Consider the following 21,067-nt stretch of genomic DNA (forward strand, 5'->3'; position numbering starts at 1 on the left):
ATAACTATAGTCATTCTCAAAAGAGCCTGGGAAAATTCAGTTTGCTCATTGCACTAGCAAAATTCCTCATATTCAATAAAAGAGAGAGATTACAATATATAATTCTAATGATGTTAACACACTCACATATAAGCATATTAATCTTGCAGTTCTATAGAACACGCTAGAAGTACATCACAATGACTACAGCAAGCATTGCTATATGATATATAGAAAACCTGTCAAGAGTAAATCCTAAGAGTTCTCATCATAAAGAGAATAGTTTTCTTCTTTTTCTCTTTTATTACTCATTAATTAACCATTACCTAATTAATTTGGGGGTTTTCGTCCACACCCAGCAGTGCTCAGGGCTTATTCTCGGTTCTGCACTCAGCAATCTCTCCTGGCAGGGGTTGGAGGACCAGAGAGGGTGCTGGGAATTGAACCCAGGTTGGCTGCGTATAAAGCAAGCTCCCCACTTACTGTTCTATCTTTCTGGCCCTCTTTTATTTTTACAGCATGACTATGAGTAGATGTTAACTGAACCAACTGTGGTAATCACTTCACATTATATATGAATCAAACCATCATGTGGGGTGTCCAAAATTTATGTAGTGCAATGTTGACTGTTTCTCAATAAAACTGCAAATATGTGTGTTTCTATTTTCTTCATGACAATGCATCTTTATGACCAGAAAATTTAGAATTTAGAATTAAAAAGAAGCTACCACCTTTCCTGGACTTCCTGCCAACAAAAACTGTTTTGTATGCCTGCATATGTGTGTACCTTATAAAGCACTGAGGTTCAGTGAACAGAACAGGACTCAGAGGGAACACAACTGGCAGAAATGTTTTAGAGAGCAGAAAAGACCCCAGAAATCTACTAGAGGGCATGGAAGAATTTGGCTCCATCGAAGAACTCAGGGTCTCCCCCTAAACTGAACTATGGCCTGGAGTGATTTGAGGAATGTCTTCTTATGGGAACTGTTCTTTCTCAAGTTTCTTAATCTTCCTTCCCAACACTCCAGTGCTTCTCTGCAGTGGGCTGATGCTACTGGCGTTGGCCTGGAGGGACTGTCACTCGACTGCACATAGGCACTAGGTCGGCAGAAGGGCAGGGAGCATCTCCTGCCTTCCGTCATCAGGTCCCGCTATTCTCTGGCTTACAAGCCTTCAGCAAATACTGGAATGCTCAGGAGAGCATTTAGGAGTTGTCGTAGCAGTTTCTGAAGCAGAAAAATGGGACCCCTTTGCAAGAAGAAGTGACAGGAAAACAACTCTGCACAGCCCACGCCAGGCGGCCCAAGCCTGGGACTGACATGACCCTGGTGTGTCTCAAGCCAGCACATCAGCTATGGTCTAGAGGCAACCGGAAGTTGGGTCCACCCTCCTGTTTTGCAAGGCTCTGCATCTCAGTCCTGACACTTGTCACCACCTGGGTCCCCACTCAAACCCTGGACACCCTGTGAGTGAAGATGAACTGACTGAAAGCGAGCAGGGCCGAAAAGCAGAATGGATCAAGCCCAGTTGTGGAAGAAGGAGGAATGAGACACAGGGGTCAGGCTGCTTCCACACCCATGTCTGCACCTCCTCAGAGCGCCAGGGGGGCTGTTCCACATGCGATTATCCAGAGAAAACAAAGCCTCCCTGGGGCCTGGGCCTCCACCTTCCCACTTTGCCTAACAGCTCCCTTTCTTCTGGCTGGAGAAGCAGTGTCATTTCCTACAGGAGTGTTCCACAGTGAACTCTAATAACTCAGCCCTCTGCTGTCCTGACAGTTTAGTTAAACCCACTGAGCAAAATGTTACAAATAGAATCAGGGGCATAGGGGAGTTGCCCATAGGCTCAAATTAACTGCCAGTCCCCAAGTAGCTAACCTTCACTATCACACACAGAGAACTCGGGAGCAGGCCCAGATCCACAAGCAAAACTCAGTCAGCCAGTGAAGAGAGGAGACAATAAACAACTGAGATTCAGCCCCCGCAAGTCCCCCTGACAGAGACCAGGTGGAACAGTGGCCATGTCCAACAGTTATCGCTCTGACTGGGGAGGCAAAGCTGCTCTCAGTGAGAAACTGCACTCTCTGTTTGTCCTTGAGCCCAGCACCGAGCTCACTGAGGCAGCAGAGCCTAAGGGGTCACACCTGTGACCCCGACATTCCATTCTATGTCATACGAAGAAACATTCAAGGGAAGTTTCTGAGCCATTGCTTTTCCTTAGGCCAACAGCTAAGGTTTTTGTAAATGTGACCCAAATTATGATTTAGTACACACCAGACTTCACTCTCATTTTTTCTCAAGTCCTTCCCCAGGTCATTCTTCCCTCACACAGGTGAAGAGAATGCACATCAACATTCCAGCCTCTGATGCTCATGGGAGGGCACAGACCCAGGAATAGCCCCATGAGCACACTCTCAAACAAACAATAACGAAGGATAATGGCAGAACTTTATCTAAGATGGAGACCCAAGTCATCGCAGCTAAGACCCAATTTTACTTCAGGTGGCAAAACCTAATTTCTTGTCATTTTCTTTATCTCACATCATAAGGCATGTTAGAATACTAGAAAAAGTAATGTGATGGCAGAATCCTCAAGGTGTGGTGTGGAGTAGCTCTAATGAGCAGAACACTGGGATTCTAGCATGGCTTTATTCCAATGACTCCACAAAAATTCATGACTTTGCCACCAACACTGGTGGTGGTGTGAAACTGAGATTGTGGTGAGGGGTGATGGCTCCTGGGGTTTGTGAAAACACAAGCACAACATGATCAAAAATCCAAATAGGTAGTTAAATCATCAAGTATTTATCCTAAAGCCTATGTATCACAGCAGCACATTTTAAAAATGCAATGATTAGGGCCAAGGCAATTAACTCAAGCAGCAGAGCACAAACACAGTCTTCGCAATGACCCTGCACAGTTCTGACTCAGCATGGCCCCTGAGCACTGGCAGGTGTCACTGCATGGCCCGTCGTTGTGGCCATCGGATCAGCACGTGCACACCAGGCAGAGGTTCTCTGGTGGTAGTCGACCCAGTGTCCCTAGCACCACCGTATCTGACCCCAGTAAAATTCAGTGGATAATTAAAGTGATGCTCTTTTTCTCCATGGCCAGCAATTCCAGTTTGAGGAAATGGGTCCCTCATTAAAAATGTATTGCTGCAATGTCTTAGTACACAGGAAATAAAGAAAGGTACTCACAGGATACAGACAAAACTGGAGCAAGACAACAGCCTAAGGCCCTCACCGTAAATAAGGAAAGAACAGAGAGGTGGTGGCTACCAGTGGCCCACACTGCCCTGTGCCTGCCCTCAGGAAACAATCAGAAACACCTGGATATAAGCACTCTGCATTCACCACTGGCTTACTCCCTTGCACTGCAGTTGGTCCCGGAGCACCATCAGCAGTGACCACTGGGCACAGAACCAGAAATAAGCCGCTGGCAGAGACCAGAATGGTCCCAAATCCAGCCCTCCCCTCCTCAAGAAGAATTGTCTTACTACCATTTCCAGCTGCCATGAGAAAAGTCTGAGCGAATTCTTACATCACATTACCACCCTTCTGAGAGCAGAACTAGAGGAGGACTTCCAGTTTCTCGGAACCCCAAGCACTTCTCATGGCACAGTGATCACAGAGATGGAGCCCAAACTAAAGAGCGATTCCTCCCTTGGCTACAATAGTCTGTCCCTTCACTGCCAAAGCCTCGCCAGCAACCAAAGTCCCACTGTGGATTTAGAGACAATGGACAGCTCATAAATTGTGTTAAGCCATAATCTGTGTCAAAGGTGCGGGTATTAAATGCTGAGTCACTGCTATGCTTTGCGGAGATAATGCTTTATCCTCCCTGTCCGCAGATTCCAAGTCAGTCAGCAAGGCTTGGAGAGAGATAGCTCAAGTGGATCTGGGCACCAGAGGCGAGACGACAGAAATGATTTCTCTGTCCTGAATTCCTTCCCTGCTGCTACACCTCAGTAAGCCGCCATGTCTGCTTCCATGATTCAGAGGCAGGGTGGCAAGGCTGATGCAACTGGGCCAAATCTGAGCAAATGCAACTCCTGCTCCTGTCCTCCTCCCAGGCCTATTGCATGATTTTTTGCAAAATCAGTTTCAAGAAAGAGCTTTATTACGCTTATCTTTGCTAATTCCGTCACAGTCAATAAAGTTAATCTCTTGTTCAGCTGGGGTCTACCAGAGGAGATTATGACAGCTGGTCAAAGCTAGAGCTCCAAAAGGCTCTTAGTGAGTGCTCTGTGGTTCCATCAGCCACTCACGCACAACCTGCACTGGTCAGGGTGGGTCCACCAGGGAGAAATAGAGAAGAGTCAGCATTGGAGTTTAGGATGTAAAAGTGGGATAGCTGGAGTTGGAAGTCTCTGAGGCCAAGAGAAGTGACCAAGACACTGCCTTAAATCACAGAATTTTGGGGGTGCCTGGAGTCTTTCTTGGGTTCTTCTACAGACTAGCCTCGGCTTCTGTCTGCCTCTGGCTGAGGGAGGCGTAGTCTCCATAAGGAAAACCGATCTTTTTAAGACTACTAAGAGGGTACAGAGAAATTTACATTTAAATAGGTAATTACTGAGCAGAATCGAAGTATAAAGCTAAAGGAATGATTATGATGGTGGAATCCCAGATAACATGACAAATGAGGGGCCTCTCAGCATCCATCAAATCTCATCACTTAACAGCAAATTTTCAAAATGAATGATCTAGACCTCTCAAAGCATTATGGGAACTATGGGTGATCCGTGGATGCAGCATTAACAAACAGTGAGTCCTAAGGAGATGACTCCTTTCAGAGTCAACAAGGGGACCATTTCACTGTGATACTAGTGGATGTTCAACACCTCTCCGATTTCTACTTTCACCAGAGATAGATCTGGCTTCAGAAACAGTCTGGCTTACTGATGGCACAGACTATTCTACTGGGAAAAAGGAATATTTGGGAGAAAGACATACAGTTTCCATCAAAAATATTAAATAATATGAGCTGGAGCCAGAGCACAGTGAGTAGGATGCTTGCCTTGCATGTGGCTGACCTGGATTCGATCCTCAGCATCACAGAAGGTTCCTCAAGCCCTGTCAGGAGTGATCCCTGAGCACAGTCAGAGGCAAGCCTTGAGTAGTGTGATCCAAAATAACACAAAAAAAGTGACAATCTACTCGGTTCTTTTTTCTTTTTTTTTTTAGAAAATAAAATAAAAAATGCACAAAAATGCAATTAAAAGTAATTTTTATTTTTATTATTTTTTATTTTTTTATTAGTGAAACACCATGAGGTACAGTTATAGACTTATAAATTTCTGTGCTTGGGTTTCAGTTATACAATGATCAGTACCCATCCCTCCACCAGTGCCCATCCTCTACCACCACAGGTCCCAGCATCCCTCCCACCCCCCATCCCCCCTGTCCCACCCTGCCTCTGTGGCAGGGCATTCCCCCTTGTTCTCTCTCTCTTCTTTTGGGTACTGTGTTTTGCAAGAGAGGCATTGAGTGGCAATCATGTTTGGTCTATAGACTACTTTTAGCATGCTTCTCCCACCCTGGGAGGGTCCTCACAACACCCTTTATTTGGTGCTCTCTTCTCTATTTGAGCTTCCTTTTCGGTTCTTTTTTCAATTAAATACATTCCAGCAGAGGTGCTGCAAGTATGTAAAAAAGACTGTCAATGTGAAGAAAGCACAAGCCTGGTCAAAGTTTGAGTTACCTGGTCTCATAGCTATGCTCCATCAGCCCATGGAAGACTGCAAGTGGAGATAAGAAACCTGTCCCAATCCAAGGACAGCTGAGCTCCAGGAGGACTTGGAAACACAGTTTGTCCTCTTTCTCAGGTAGAGGTGGCGAAGCCAGGCATGGCCCTCTGTCCAGGGCCATTGCTTTGCACAACAGACTAAAATTAAGTGGCAAAGTAACAAAGCAGGTTGGCATATTTACACCTGACTTTGGATTTGATGTAATAAATTCATAATCATATAAGGATAGGGAAAAAAGCACCAAAACTCAACTTTTCAATTGCAACAGCCTTTTATTCTCTTTCCATCCCCTACTTACGCTTCCGTAAATACTCTCCAACATTGACAGCTTGGGCAAATGAAACCATCACTTTCTTTTTAAGAAGCAGAGTTATAGAAGACATGCTTTAAAACATGGGGTAAAGACAAACGTAAACAGTTTTCAAAAGGGGAAAATCTGGACTAGCCTGTTTCATCAGAAAGTTTATCATCTAGTAAAAATGAAATCATACTTAAAGCTTTAACTAGGCAAGGCTTGCATTGTCAGAACATACATGTTTTATTGGAAATAGTCTCCCTTAGGCAGAAAAAAGCAAAATTGCTTTTAATGACAAAATTTTGGAGATTATAGTTGGAAGGGATTTGGTTTGTTTGAAAAATAAAACTAATGAGTCGCAGAACAAAAAGAAAAGCTTCGTTCCTCACTTGTCTTTCAAATCATGATAAGGACTTAAGGCTTTCTAACAGGAACCATTTAAAAGTCTATTTTCACTGTTCCAGTGCCAAGTGACCTTTGTCAAAAGGTGCGTTTGAAGTATACCAGGTCTAAATAATATTCCCCTTAGAAATGATAGAATTCACCCCTGGGTGTGTTCTGTGACTGTGTGAAAATTCAGCACCTTAGGTATTCCACCAGTTTTAACAATTCTTTTGGTTGCAAACTTATAGATGAAACTCATTAATTAATCCATCATATTTCATCATGAATCCACAGCCTACACTGAATGTAGAACTCTCCAGTTTAAAAAAAAAATAGGTCAGACAGGTTATTTGGTATCCTGTAAGCATTGAGGAAATACAGCCGCTTAGCTAAATGACTTTAAAAAAAGGAACAAGCCTGACATGCTGTCAAACCAGTTTGTGTTGATAAGAGTACAGAATGTAATTACTTATGGTTAGTGGAGGAGACTCCTGCTTCTAGAACACTTGGTGAAATTTAAACCACATTCCACAACCATCACCAGTGAGCCCCGAGCAAGTCTAAGTTATAGGGCCTCTACAAAACAAAAACGTGAGATCTCTTATCCACAAATTATTTTTCAGAATTTCAAGTGGTAGCAGCCTGATTAAGCCCCACTCTGGGGCCTCTGACTCTAGAGGTCAAAATATCCATGGAGCCAATTTTCTCCCCTTTTTAATCCCCCCTCCCCAAGTGTTCTTTCTAAACCAGTCACAGAGGTGCTCCACCAACGGATAAATGAAAATAGATCCTCAAAAGCCCAAACAATATTCCCTTAACAGAGTCAAAAATTGATAGAATTCTGGCATTTCCTCTTGCTCTCTGTTTTTTCTACATGCCTGAATAAAGACTTCTCAAAAATATTTCAGTTTCCTGCTGTGGAGCTAAACCAATGACTTGCTTGGTGGGTTACAACAGGCAGTTCAGTACATTGTGAGGAAGGATCTTAGCAATCCTCTGAAAGTCGAGGCCTGTAGCTCACCACCTTCTGGCTGACCTTGCCACAGTGGCGTCTTTCTTTGCTTGTTAATGTGTCTTTCAGCACTCAAACAGGATGTCTGCTACGAGAGCAAATCACTGCCCTTTGCCACCCGAACCCTAGAGTCATTTCCACACCACACAGGGACACAGCTGCTTCCCAGTAACTGGGCATTGTGGCTTAAGTGAAAATGCCTTAAACACACACACAAACACACACACAGACACAGACACAAACACACACTCAAACACACACACACACGCGAGCGCGCGAGATAGTGGCTCACAAAATCTAACTCTGAATGCAAGCAACTTTTCTCCAACTGAAAGCTTTGAAAGATCTTGTTTAATGACTCTTTCTGGCAATGAAATATGAAGAGGTGGTGATTTCTTTCAAATTAGGAGGACATTAACAATTACGTGTTAATGCGGACACCGTTAACAGTAATGCAATTATAACTGTATTCCACAAAGGGCAATAGGAAATAATTACTCTGATTCTCAAGTGATAGTTCTCAGAGAATGAGATTCTCAACTTAAAATTCATTAGGAGGGGCTCTGAAACGCATACCCTCCCTAGAGTGGGCAGGGGTGGGTGGGGGTGGGGGGGATGGGTGACCTGTGAGGATGGGTCTTGTTGGTGCCAAGCATGGAGCAGGCAGCTCTCCTCAGCCATCTGCTCATACTCCTGAAGCATGGCTCCACTGGAAGTCCTGGGATCACTAGCTGGCTCCTCTCAGGGCTCCCAGACAATCGGAAACAGGCTTATCTGGATAGCCAGAGATGCTGTTTGAAGCCTCTAAGCTGGACCACAAGCAAATGGCACCCAATCATCCTCGTCTGGCTTCTGAGGACCAGTAAGTGTATCCAAGTAAATGACTGACCTCCAAAGACCACTTACACATGTCAATCACTGGAACCTGACCAGAGTGGTATAAGCACTCATAACCCAATAATGCCCGATTCAGTATTATTTGATTAAAAGTGGATGGAAAGACAGAAATGATGATAGAATCAGCTATTGTTGTTGTATCTTAGGGATGCAAGGACAAGAATTGAAAATGTGCTTCTAAGCTTCTCAACCCTTGATTTTATTCATCTTAATCTGTGTCTGAATGTGGTTTGGGAGCCATACATCATGATGCCCAAAGCTTATTCCCAGCTATGCACTCAGGAATAACTCATAGCCATGCTCCAGGGACCTCATGTAGTGCCAAATAAGAGTGAACCAGGGTTGGCCGCATGCAAGGCAAGAATTGAAATCCCTATACTATCTCTAGATCCCATTATATTTACACATTTGACATTTTATTTTTGGAGGTAACATGGTTTACAGTAGTATTAGCTTTCACAAATTTATTATACAAAATGACTGCACCCCATCTCCTCCATAGTGCCCCTGAGCCTTCACCACTATTTTTATGTCATTTCTGTTCAGCTCTTCTCCGACCCCCTCAACATTGGGTAATCTCACTTTGCCATCAAAATCCAAGGGTTTGTCTTCACTCTTCACTGTCTATTCTCTTGTCTTCTTTCTCTATATTCAACAGATGAGTGAGATCACTCACTATTTGTTCTTCTCACCCTTTGATTTTAGTAGTTTTTCAACAATCTATAAACCATTCCCCCTGCCCTTGCATCAAAGATTAGCATTGCAAACCATGGGCAATATGAACTTTAAAAAATTTCTTTTCTTTTATTCCCTGCTCTCTGATGGGCAGGTCCTCAGGAGAACAATAAATGAAACCAAAAGAATGATGCCTTTCAAAAATCCCCTTTCTTCATCATAAACTCCTCAGTTAACAGAGTCTGCTGATTTATTTCTTTGATATCCATCCTGCTCAAAACAATCAGAATCATTCCCCAATATAGCAGGTCTTCTAGGCCTTATTGCTATATTTGTAGATTAGCACCAACACCTCTTAGCTGGTCTTTCTTCTCTTCCTTTCTCCCCTCCTCATTCACAGGTTTTCCCAAGCTTTAAGGACCCAAATGACCCTCCTCCTCTAAAAAAGCAAATCTAATTTATGCTTCATCCTTCACGCCCTCTCTGTTCCGGCACCAATGAACTTACTCAACCTCAATTCCCAGAATAGCTGTCCAGGGGGTCTCTCAGCCTCCAACTTTAGGATTCTGTCACTTCTCTCTTTGCCTCTGATTCTCTTTTCTTCCCTGGGCTTTCTGTCACTGGGTAAGCGACTCTATAAAGCTTTCACCACTTTCATAACCTACAAAGAACTCTTCTTTTTCTGGGCTCCAACAGAACTGAGAACACTATTACATATGAAACATTTATAGAGGTTATTTTATCTAAATCTAGGGCATGGTTCTAACTGCACGTTATATTCCTTGGCATTCCTAAAGACCAAGTCTCCATCTTCTTCCTGGTTGGGGTACATGGCTTCCCTAATCAGCCGAAGTAAAAAAAATACCAGGCAATAGAACATCCAGCTTGCACCACTATAAATAGGTTAGTTCACTTACAAATTATGGGTACGGGCAGAGGAGGACTTTTAGTGATGCTAGACCAGAAACTGTGATGGTTCGTGACACACCTTCTTAGAAAGGAGGCCAAAGGGAACTGGTGTGATGTCCAGGTGTCCAGGCTTTGTCCTACAGTCTACTCAGTTCAATCCCCAGCACCACATATGGTTCCCCAAGCACTGTCAGGAGTGATTCCAGAGCACCACCAGTTGCATCCCATCCCCCACCCCACCAAAAAAAACCCGAGATGCCAAAGGGTGTATTTAGTGAGCCATTCAGTTATCACCGAAGAAAACAAAATTTAAAAATCAAAGAATCCGATGCTTCCTTCACCCCCAGAATTACTGCTAAAGAGAATGATAAAGTCAGTGGAAGTGTTATAAAGAGTCTTCTTTCCTGACATAGGAACTACTCATGGCTATGCTTGGACCTGACGGTCACCGGTTTTCTCTGAAGGGAGTGGGGAGCCGTGGGGGCCACACATGGCAGTGCTAGTGGATCACTCCTGCCTATGTGGTTCCAGGGATCAAAGCCAGGTGGGCTATAAGCAAGGCAAGTGCCTTCATTACTGTAGCATCTCTCTCTGCCCCGAAGAATCCTTAGAGCTAGCTAATGGTTTCAGCATGTAGGGAGTGACTTGAGTCAGGGTGTTTTAGAAATAGCCAGTTGCAGAACCAAAGTATAAAGCCCTAAGACTGGACTAATACACAGATTTTCTGGAAACTGTACAAAAAGCAGAGTTATTCACAGAAAATATGGTTGCTGAGGCACAGCCACACGTATTTATTCCTTCTAATAAGAAGTCAATGTTGAAAGCAACTTAAAAAAAAAAGGAAACACCTAATCTCTGGAATGGAGGTTACGCAAACCTCAGAAACTTAACATCTTAGAACATCTGTTCCCATCACGGAGGAAACTCAAGGGTGTGGCTCCTGGCTTGTCTGAGGCCAAGAATTCGACCCTCAGCCCTAGCTCCATACTACAAGTGAGCGCCTATGTGTGTGTGTGTGTGTGTGTGTGTGTGTGTGTGTAATCCCTCATATGACACAAGAGCATTGTGCCAACCACCTGTGAGAGCCTTGTACAGCAGAACAAGAGAGAAGGGAAGGCTTGAGGAAAAAGAGGGCAGATCTCAGCTTAGACCAGGCAGGCCTTCCTAAGGCTGGTTCCATTATGGCTTGTCTCACAATGGCCTCACGGAAGGTCTGTGCCACAGAGAGCATGTCTCTCAGAGCCACTACAATTGCCTTGCTGATATTATTAGCAGTGAGAATATTTGGGTGTGAGCACTAGACGCTTGCAATGATCTTGAACACTTTTGCCCAGAACTAAAGGAGAAAGTGAGATCATTGTGATGTTCTTGGTTGACCCTTAGCAGCCGTCATGCACCACCATCCCAGAATTCATATTAAAAGTACAGGCACACGAAGATTTTAGCTGCTAATAATCTCTGCGTTCAGGACCTAGCAAGAGACAGGCATCAAGTGATGGATGGAGGAGGAGAAGTGCCTCCAAGGACAGGGGGAACTTGTCAGGCCCTGCAATAGGATCCCAGGGCCAGGCTCAATCGAGTTAATTAGAGACATCTGCAGCCCAGGGATCAAGCTGGTCTCGCCCCAGCAGCTTATTTGCACCAAAAAGGTACAACTTCTGTGGGAGGTAAGAGGGTTAGAATGACAAACAGATAGCAATCAGTAACCTGAGCTTCTTGGTTATCTGAGCAGACGCACTGCTGAAATGAAGCTGCCAGGGCCAGGGATGCAAATGTCTAGCTGATGAAAAGGCAGAAGGATATTTGAACAAACCTTTGATATTCTTAGCCCCTGCAGGAATCTCAACTCTGTAAAAGGAGCTCCTTCTGCACCCAACCCCAGCACCTGTTTGCACTCCTCATTCACCTCCACATCGCCTCACAGGGTTGCTCACACGTGTTTCTGAGCCCCTGACCACTGTTGTTCCGCAAACAATTCTGCCCTCTTCCAAGTTGCTCTTGTTGAAGAAAAAGGCTCCTGGGCTCTGCGTGTCTGAGATTGTAGTTTTCACACAGTGGGCACTGAAATGCTGCCACCGGAACGGCCCACCTCAAACACCCAACGCTGATCTAGAAAGCCCATCATTCTCAAGTATTGCTTTTCTATATTTTTTTCTAAAAAGCAGTTTGGCTCTGTTGAAGTTCTGGAGTTTGAGTCCTTAAAGCATCTCTTCTATTCAGCCTCTAAAGCAGCACTTCTATTCAATCTCTTTGTTATTGCTCTTACATTCCCTAAATAACCCCTAAACCATAACCATTTCTTACCAATTCCAATGTCTTCTGCAGGGACAAATAGGTGGTTTTCCCAGGCTGTTCCCAGGGATGCGATGGTATTTTCATTAATGCTAACTACAGTTTACTTGAGAGGGTGACAGAACTATGACCCAAACCAGGAATTGTGACTTTGTTTTGTTTTGCACCCAAGGGTGCTCAGGGGTTACTCACAACTCTGCACTCAGGAATCACCTCGGTGGGATTCAAGGGACAATATGGGATGCCGGGGATGGAACCTGATCAGCTGTGTATACAGCAAACGCCCTACGCACTGGAGTCTATCTCTGGCTCTGATAGACACAATTCTCAAAGCTCAATGACTAAAATACCAGTTAGCTTACTCCTCTACAATCTGCTATTGTCCAGGTGCATCCATGATAAGCTCTTCCAGTTCAGAACGTATTCAGTGGCCTAACTCACTAATGACTAGATGTCTGTTGACTTTCACATCTGCATGATTCATACACCATCGTCATGGGTGAGGCAGACAACACTCCACAAAGAACAAAAGGACCAATGGAACAATTTGAGTTCCAAAGAATATGCTGAGGTCAGCACTCTGGTTCAATCATCTGCTGGTGCCCAATCAGATCATGAGTATGAGTCCTTGGATGCTTTCCTGCTTGCAGGGCAGTGTGCAAAGACTCATCCTCATGATCTGGTTGGGCAACAACAGTCATCAGTACCAGTGCTGTAAACACCCAGGAAATGTCTATCCTGACTACCAGAGTCTTCTTCTTCTAGCCCTTTCCTTCTCTCTTTGGTTATGCAGGACTCTCACCTATGGGTGGGGAAATGCTCTTGGTGGTATGAGGACTCTCTCTCTCTCTTTCTCTCTCTCTCTCTCTCTCTCTCTCTCTCTCTCTCTCTCTCTCTCTCTCTCTCACACACACATACACACATATACACATACAAAGGTAGAGGCTCACCAGGAGCTGAATACTTGACCTCATGCAAGACAGGAACTCTTCCACAGAGCCACATCCATCGTCAGAGCCATAGTCAGAACAGAAATATTCTCAGGAACAGGTGATGAGTCACCCCTCTGGGAAGGGGCCATGCTCACACCCTTGCTCCACTTCCCTACAGCTCTCTCCCTGGCTGTTGAAGCCATGGACTTTTTTTTTTTTTTAAATTTTTATTTATTTATTTATTTATTGAATCACTGTGGGAAAGGTTACAAAGCTTTCAGGTTTATGTCTCAGTCATGCAAATATCAAACACATTTCCCTTTACCAATACTTATTTTTTCCCATGAAGAACCCCAATAAAACCCCACCCCCCACCCCTCCCCGTCCCTGTGAGGCAGATGAATTCTAGTTAACATTCTATCCGCTTTGATTAGATTGTTTCAATAAAAGATTCACCACTATTATTTAGAGTTTACCCCCCCCCCCCCAAATCAGACATGCTGAAAAAGCATTGTGAAGTGATTTGCTTTCTACAGCTGGGTTCAAGAATTAAATGTTGGTTTTGGATTTCTGCTATTTTACCTATTGACCCTGGAAGTATTTCTACTGAAAGTCAGATAGTTAAGAAATTGGTTTCTGTGTTCTGGAGTCGTGGCCGTGCTGGAGAGCCGCTAGTGGGGGGCAACTGGTGGCCTCGGTAGGGCAAAGCCATGGACTTTTACCTCCTATGACAAAGAACCCCTCTCTGTGTCCCTTTTCCGAGTTTGCCATGTAATCAATAATATTTTACAGACTGTCTTCTACCTTAAGAAAGATTCATCAGCACAGAACAGTCGGAATAGAGTTTTCAAGGATTTCAGACATTATCAATTCCAATTTTGAATGCAAAAATTTCCCAGAGGATCAGAAACCCTTGTTGAGTTTGCTTCCAAGCATGACTAATACAGAATAGGGAGGTGCTACGCAGTCTCTGCACTGCCAACCAGGAATGGCTCAATCACGGCTCCGCCACCCATGGCATCTGGGATGGCTTTAGCATGGGGAACGTGCTCACTGAGTTAGTTTTAAGCTGCCAGGTCTACTGATGTCAAATACTTGCTCACATGAAGAGCACCACTTTCATCTTGCCCGACTTACTTTGGAATGAAAATGAGTGACGGCTGGCAGACTGAGAGCTTCTCATTCTGAAGTCAGAGAGAAGGCCAGAATGATAGAAAACTATCCCAAAAGACAGCCACTCCGGCTTCTGGCAGGACAGGGCAAGTACTAGCCAAGGGACAAAAGACATTGCAATGCCCTATCTTCCATGGCCTGATGGCCATACAGAGCACCAGGGGATATCACGGTGACTTAAAACTGCCCGCACTACCTCTCATAGATGATTAGATTTCCACAAACATCCCTGTCTATAGAATGGTTTCTGCTATACTGATGGCAAAGGAGTGATCTTCAGTTACTTCCGGCTTCTGCTCTGTGATTGCACTTGGGTGCATAAACTTGTGGGCTAAGGTGTTTACTTGACCAGTAAATGACAATCTGCTGTCAAAGGCTGAATCCTCAAGTTACCGGCCGGGCCGTGGCTTTTATAACACATTCCCTGTTGAACAAACTTGTCACAGTAGCACAGTGAGTCAACAAACACCACCACCACTACCCCCACCCCCTCAGTCCCCACCTTGGTAACTTACACTGAATTAAATGTTAATAATTAATTAGTCTTTGGGAATGAACTGTCTTTTCAGACACATTACTGGCGCAGCCTCACCCCACTGCTGTGAGGTGGTTAATCATTTCATACACTTCACACTTCCCCAGGTATCAGTAGCACTGACCTCAGCAAGCTGAATGAAGCAGCAGATGGTCTGTAGGGCTCAGTGACGCCCTAGGAAAACACAGCACTGGGAACCATGAAAGGGTTTGGGTGGATGGCGGTTTCCATGGACTTCTAAGAAACCCAGGAGAAACCAAACACCTTTGCTGTGGGTGTCAAGAGATCTGGGGAGGAGCCTAGGAGAAAAATGTTGAGAGATTCTACAGTGAAAGTGACACAATATTCTCAGAGCGCTTTCAGAAGGTGTTTCAACCCACTGCATTGCTCAAAGGCACCCGAGCCTGCAAAGTCAGTATAATTCCCGTATACTGGTCAAGGTGTACAGATGTTGCCTATGACTTACACATCTGAAGACAGGTCTTTCTAGATTACCCACAATCTTAGTAGGCATTTGAGCCTGGCTCTGTAGTCAGGGATCAATCCTGGATGGGGCTTGGGGAACCATATGTAGTGCCAGAGATGGAGCCCAGGTCAGCTGCATGCAAGACAGACACCCTGGCCACTGTCCTCTCGATGCCCATTGTAACCTGCTTTGTGGACACACATCCTACCTTTCCTGCCCCAAGTGAGGAAGCCCTTTCGATTGTTTTACCTAAGGTTAGGGCGCTTAGGTCTCAAAGTCCCACACGGAATGGTTTCTGAAACAATGGGATGCCGTTAATTAATATTAACACTTCCAGATTGCTTTGAGATGTCTAATGTTGAAATATCTTATGAGAGTGATTTACAAACTGTGCTCATGTTTCTCACAGTGTGGCAGTTGTCTACAATGGTACAGTTTGAAAAACCAATAAAACATGAGCTGGAAGATACTAGGATGGGTTGAGTGACTTGAAGGAATTACACTCTGGAGAGTCAAACAGAGTATATAATACTTAGAATGAAAATATGTAAACCTTTACAAGTCTGTATTGTCATAATTCCCACCTGAAGCTTGGATCCAAGCTGGGATTTTTCCCCCCTTTGTTTTGCTGGTAAACAAAAGGATCAATTGCCTTGTTTGGAGTTTTTAAAACAGACCCTTCTATTCCTGCTGTTTCTCTCCTCTGGCTTAATTAACTATAAAGCAAATGAAATGACCAGTTCAATGAGAAGACTCAGAAGGAATTTCGGAAGAGGAATTTCTGCATTTTTATTATTATTATCTCTCTACTGCATCCGATTCTTAGAATTTTCTGTGTCGGGATTCTGTGACTCTAACTCCCTAAATTCTTTCTTCTTGGTCTATTTAGCTGCCTTTAAAACTTGTATTTATACACAGACATGCACACACACCATTCAAGCAATATTGTTATTCTGCGTAACTGGCACATTGCTTTCATGCTTATTATTATACCTAGACATGTGACTAGAGACTCACAAAGAAGAATCAGAGTAAGAACCAAACTGGATGAAGCCACTAGGACATACGCTGCTTAGAAAAAAGGCAAGGTGGAGGTAGGCTGGGGGTGAGCAGGACAGTAGGCACTGTGGTGGAGGGTAAAGTCCAGACGTCACGTCCATGCAGCCCGACCAGTAACTGTGCTTCAAGTGTAAAGAAAAATGTTCTTTGAAGGGAGCTTGTTTGTTTGATTCTGGGCCACACCTGTGGATACTTCAGGGATTATTCCTGGCTCTGCACTCAGGAATTACTCCTCATGGTGCTCCTGGGACCATAGGAGGTGTGGGGATTGAACTCGGATCATACACACGCAGGCAAGTCCCCTACCTGCTGTATATCATCCCAGTCCATAAATTTAAATAAAATTTTAAATTAAATTACAAATAAATAAAAAATCAAATAAAAATGGCCAGATATGAAAAGGGTGTGGAAGTCAATGCTAACAAAAAATCTTTTAAGGGGCTGAAAAGTACAGGGATAAAGATGCTTGTCTGGCATGTGGCTGGCATGAGTTTAATCCCCAACATCATATGGTCCCCCCAGCACTGGCAGGTGCAGTTCTGGAGGTACAGAAATCAAGAGAGGAAAAGAAAACAAGTACTTCCACTTGCACACTGCCACCTAGTATGTCTTTCTCAAGCATGGATTCTGCGTCCTAGATGCTACCAGGCCCACGGCAGTTAAGAGAAGCTGCATGTGGTGTAGCGTAGACTGAAAACAAACCACTGGGCTTCCTAGTCACTGAAATGAAAAGGAGACTCACTACCACCGTCATGCAGCTTCAAGAGGGATGTACCAGAAAGTTGGTTTCTAATGGTGAGTATTTGATGAGAAATTGAATGACTAGGTCCATGTGTATAGAGGACCTATTAAACAGAAAGGAACACTAAAATGGAGATATCAGCAAACCCATCTTAAGCCTTTCTCTACCACTAAAATTGATTATACAATTCATAATCTTTGAACTAAGCAATCAATAGAGTAACATTTGGCAGAGACCCTTATCTTTCTGGACTGTTTACAGGCACAAAGCTAGATCTAAAATTGCATATGTAACCATAATGAGCAGAAAAGGCAGACTGGAAAAGGCGCGCTTTTTTTATTGGAGATGTGTTCTATGTCTTGAAAGTTTTCTGTTTTATTTGTAACTGTAAAGGGATCTCAGACAATTACATTTTTACCTTCCTTTGCTTTTCAGGTGCAAGTCATTACCAGTCTTTTTTTTCTCTCTTTATAGAAAAACGCTTCTTTTGGATAGGCTTAAGAACCATAACCAGGTCACCAGGAAAAGGTATGACTACTGTATTCTCTTAATTTCTACCTACATACTTTCCTCTAAACTAGATGGTTTATGGGATGGATCTAGGCTGGATGAATGTGTAGTGTTTGTTTTTGTTTGTTTGTTTGTTTTGAAGTTAGATAAGAATAATGACTCCAGACCTTTAATTGTGTAGCAACTTATTGGCTAAATTATGCAAATCAATATATCCTAACTCAAATATATATCTACTTTAAAGAGTTTCCCTGGGCTTTGAAACTTACTCTAACAAGATATCAATCAGAGGCTGAGGCTGATATTTAGAGGTAGCATAACTGATGGGTAGCAATAAGAACTGTTGGTCATTTTTAATGATAACCATTGCAAGATAGAGCAGATTTTCAAGTGCTAGGAAGAAAAGGGTCTGAGAAAATAACTTGACAGATATGCCATGATAGTAATACTCCTCATTATGTCATACCTAACAATGCACATATGCCTCCTCACACAGCTGTGTAGTTCCACCTGCTGCTGAAACAAGTTCCTCACTCCTCTTTCTCATTCAGCAATTAATAGGCCTACCCAGCACGGGGCACATATAGAGAGAAAGAGGTGGAAGGCGGGGGGTCCATGGCAAAAAGACCCAGGCGAGTAGTATTCGCAGCATTTTTTAGGAATGTTTAGTGTCTTGCTCAGATTCATCATCAACCAAGCGCCTGGTTCCCCAAGGTTTGCACTGTGTAATTAGCAGCCACAAACACTGGCCCAGCTCAGGTCAACCTAGAGGATTAGTTACAAAGGTTTTGTAAATTTCAGAGGCGATCCACACAGATGTCTGGGAAAACACACACAAACACACAGCACAGGGTAATGGATGCAGCCACAGCCATTAAGTAGTTTAGGATTTGTGAGACTCAGACAACCAATACATTTTATGAGGGAAGTCATAAAAGTCAGACAGGAAAAAATATATAGCATGAAAGTTGCAAACTTCCCGACAGAATGTAAAAAATGCTGAAAGTGGCAGGGCCAAAGGAATAAACATACCAACTGAAGCTCATCGGTCTTAATAAATAAGACAGGGTCACCTGAGTTTACTTCTGGAACCAAGAGTGGTCCCTTAGTATCTAATTATCTTTGAAAAAGGATCGAGGTTTTTTTCATGCTCCCGTTTGCCGTCGTCATTACATTGGCTCCTATTTCATTAGTAGTCTGCATTTGAAATTCAAACTTACATTTTATTTACAGAAGTTTTTACATTTCTCTCATCCTGCTCCCCATACATGTAATTAAGTAATACTAACCTTTCGATCAGAAAGGACAATATACTAAAGAGAGATAAAAACACAGGTGACGGTGTAGGCAACTCATATTGATTAAAAGGCCTCAAATTAGATCACCACACTGTACAGGTTAAGTACCTTACGATTGTATTTGCTAATTGCACTTCTAAATAGCTGAAAAAATAAATGAAAGACCTCAAAATCAAGAAAGTATAAATTTTAGTTTGAATTTTAAGAGAATAATTTCTAAGTGATGGGGTCTAGAATAACATGGTGAATCAAAGTTAAGGCAAACGACATCATCTTAACCTTGAATTACTCTATATTGTAAAGATTTGTTCAGGCTTCTTAAATAGGGCTGCTCATTTTTTTTGGATGCTATTAGTATTTAAAACAGGCTGGCAACTTTCAATTCAGAAGTCAAAACTGCTGTCTCAGTTGCCAACAAAAATAATTAATAAAACACCTCTAACCCAAGGGTAAATATGTAAGCAAGTGCACCATAATAGATAATAAAAATAGCACTTCCTTCTACAGCTGGTGCTAATTAAAATCTGATCAGAGTAATAATTGAGCAATGCCCAGGCTACCCTTGATTTTTCTTGTCAAGCTTCAATTGTTCGACACAAATGCACTGACCTCAATAAATGAAAACATTTTTTTAAGTAAATTACAACTATCCTTATTCAGGACAAAAAGTGATTGGCTGTTACCCAGGGATTACAAGAGACGCTGCCACTGCTGCTCAGGATCTCAGGAGCTCGAAAGGACCAGAATTACCTCGGCTTCCCCCAACAAACACACAACGCAGCCCCTAACGCCCCTTTGATACAAATCCCAGTTCAACAAAAGATCAGATTCCCTTGGCATGTGCTGTGTGTTAACCAGGCAGTCGGCCAAGAACTTTAGAGTTAACACCTCAAACAGCCACAGCATCTCTGGAGACTAGAGAGAGAGCACAGGGGTTTCACTCACCTAGCACTGCATATGGTCTCTTGAGCACAGAGCCAGGAGTAATGCCTGAGCACAGGCCAACAGTCTGGAGCACTGCTAGGTATGGGCCCAAAGCTCAAAACTAAAAAAACAAAGAGCCATAGAGTCTTGAGAAGTACATTAGCACTCCCATTTTACAGATAATTAAACAGGATCTTGGACTACAGAATCTTTTTGTTTTTGTTTTGGGGCCACACCTGGCGATGCTCAGGGCTTACTCCTGGCTTTGTGCTCATGAATCACTTCTGGTGGTGCTCAGGGGGCCATAATGGGTGTCCGGGATTGAACTGAGCTCACTCACATGTGCTCTAGCCCCAGAATCCTTATTCAATGTATGATCGTAAAGTGAAACTATATCTTATAAAACAACATAATGAAACTTGAAAGTTCCAGAAAACAATGCTTATACTCTGAAAACAGTGCTGCAAAAGGCTAAAATGCTAAAATTCCACTGAAACAGTACTGACTCAATTCCACAATATGATGTCTAAAACCTTCAAGTGCCTGATTAGAGTTTTACAGTCATTTGAAAATACAGAATAATATGGATTTCCATGTTTAAAGTTTCTGCAGTTATTCTCCATAGACAGAATCTAACTGAACTTGGAAAAGTCCCGTATCTTGACCATTGCCTAACAGGATATATAAGGATGCTCACACTGAAGAATTGCCCCAAGGTGCTCTTCCTGTCTACATTTCCACTCAGAAGCACTCACTCTTCATTGAAAATGAAGCCCAACTACATCGCACGTGAGTCTGTCTCCAGCCCTGCCCAAAGACATGGCCCTGTCTCACATATGCTCTCTGCTCTGAAGGTCTGCAGTGATGGGGACCAAGCAGTGTCCATTACAATCCACAATACAGTGTCTGCACTAAGGCCTAGAATTAGATGTTTGAAAATGTATGAATGTCACTGACACTGGAAGGTGCCATCCCAGCACCCAGCTCTCAGGCCAGCGACAGCCTTTCTCTGAAGTGGGAGTAGGACAGCCCTGGTTCCCTTTGGTATGTGCTTTATCAGCTGACCACCTGCAGCAGACACTGGACTGCACCCTGTAGTGTGGGGTCAAAACTAGGGCTGTCTGCCTTCAAGGCAAGCACCCTACTTGCTGTACTATCTCTCTGGCCATCAAAGAACTTTGATGGTAATTAAAAAAAATAAATAGGTTTAAAAGGTGGTATCTTCCCGCAGAGATCT

At 43.5% G+C, this 21,067-nt stretch overlaps 1 protein-coding gene across 2 annotated transcripts in view; it reads right to left on the bottom strand.

The window, feature by feature from the left end:
* EFNA5 (ephrin A5) overlaps positions 1-21,067 on the bottom strand; it is a 297,997-nt gene that overhangs the window by 94,482 nt on the left and 182,448 nt on the right. The gene's annotated exons all lie outside the window — the stretch shown is intronic.

The sequence above is a fragment of the Sorex fumeus genome, unplaced genomic scaffold (genome assembly GCF_029834395.1).
Source record: "Sorex fumeus unplaced genomic scaffold, SorFum_2.1 ptg000131l, whole genome shotgun sequence".
Taxonomy (NCBI): domain Eukaryota; kingdom Metazoa; phylum Chordata; class Mammalia; order Eulipotyphla; family Soricidae; genus Sorex; species Sorex fumeus.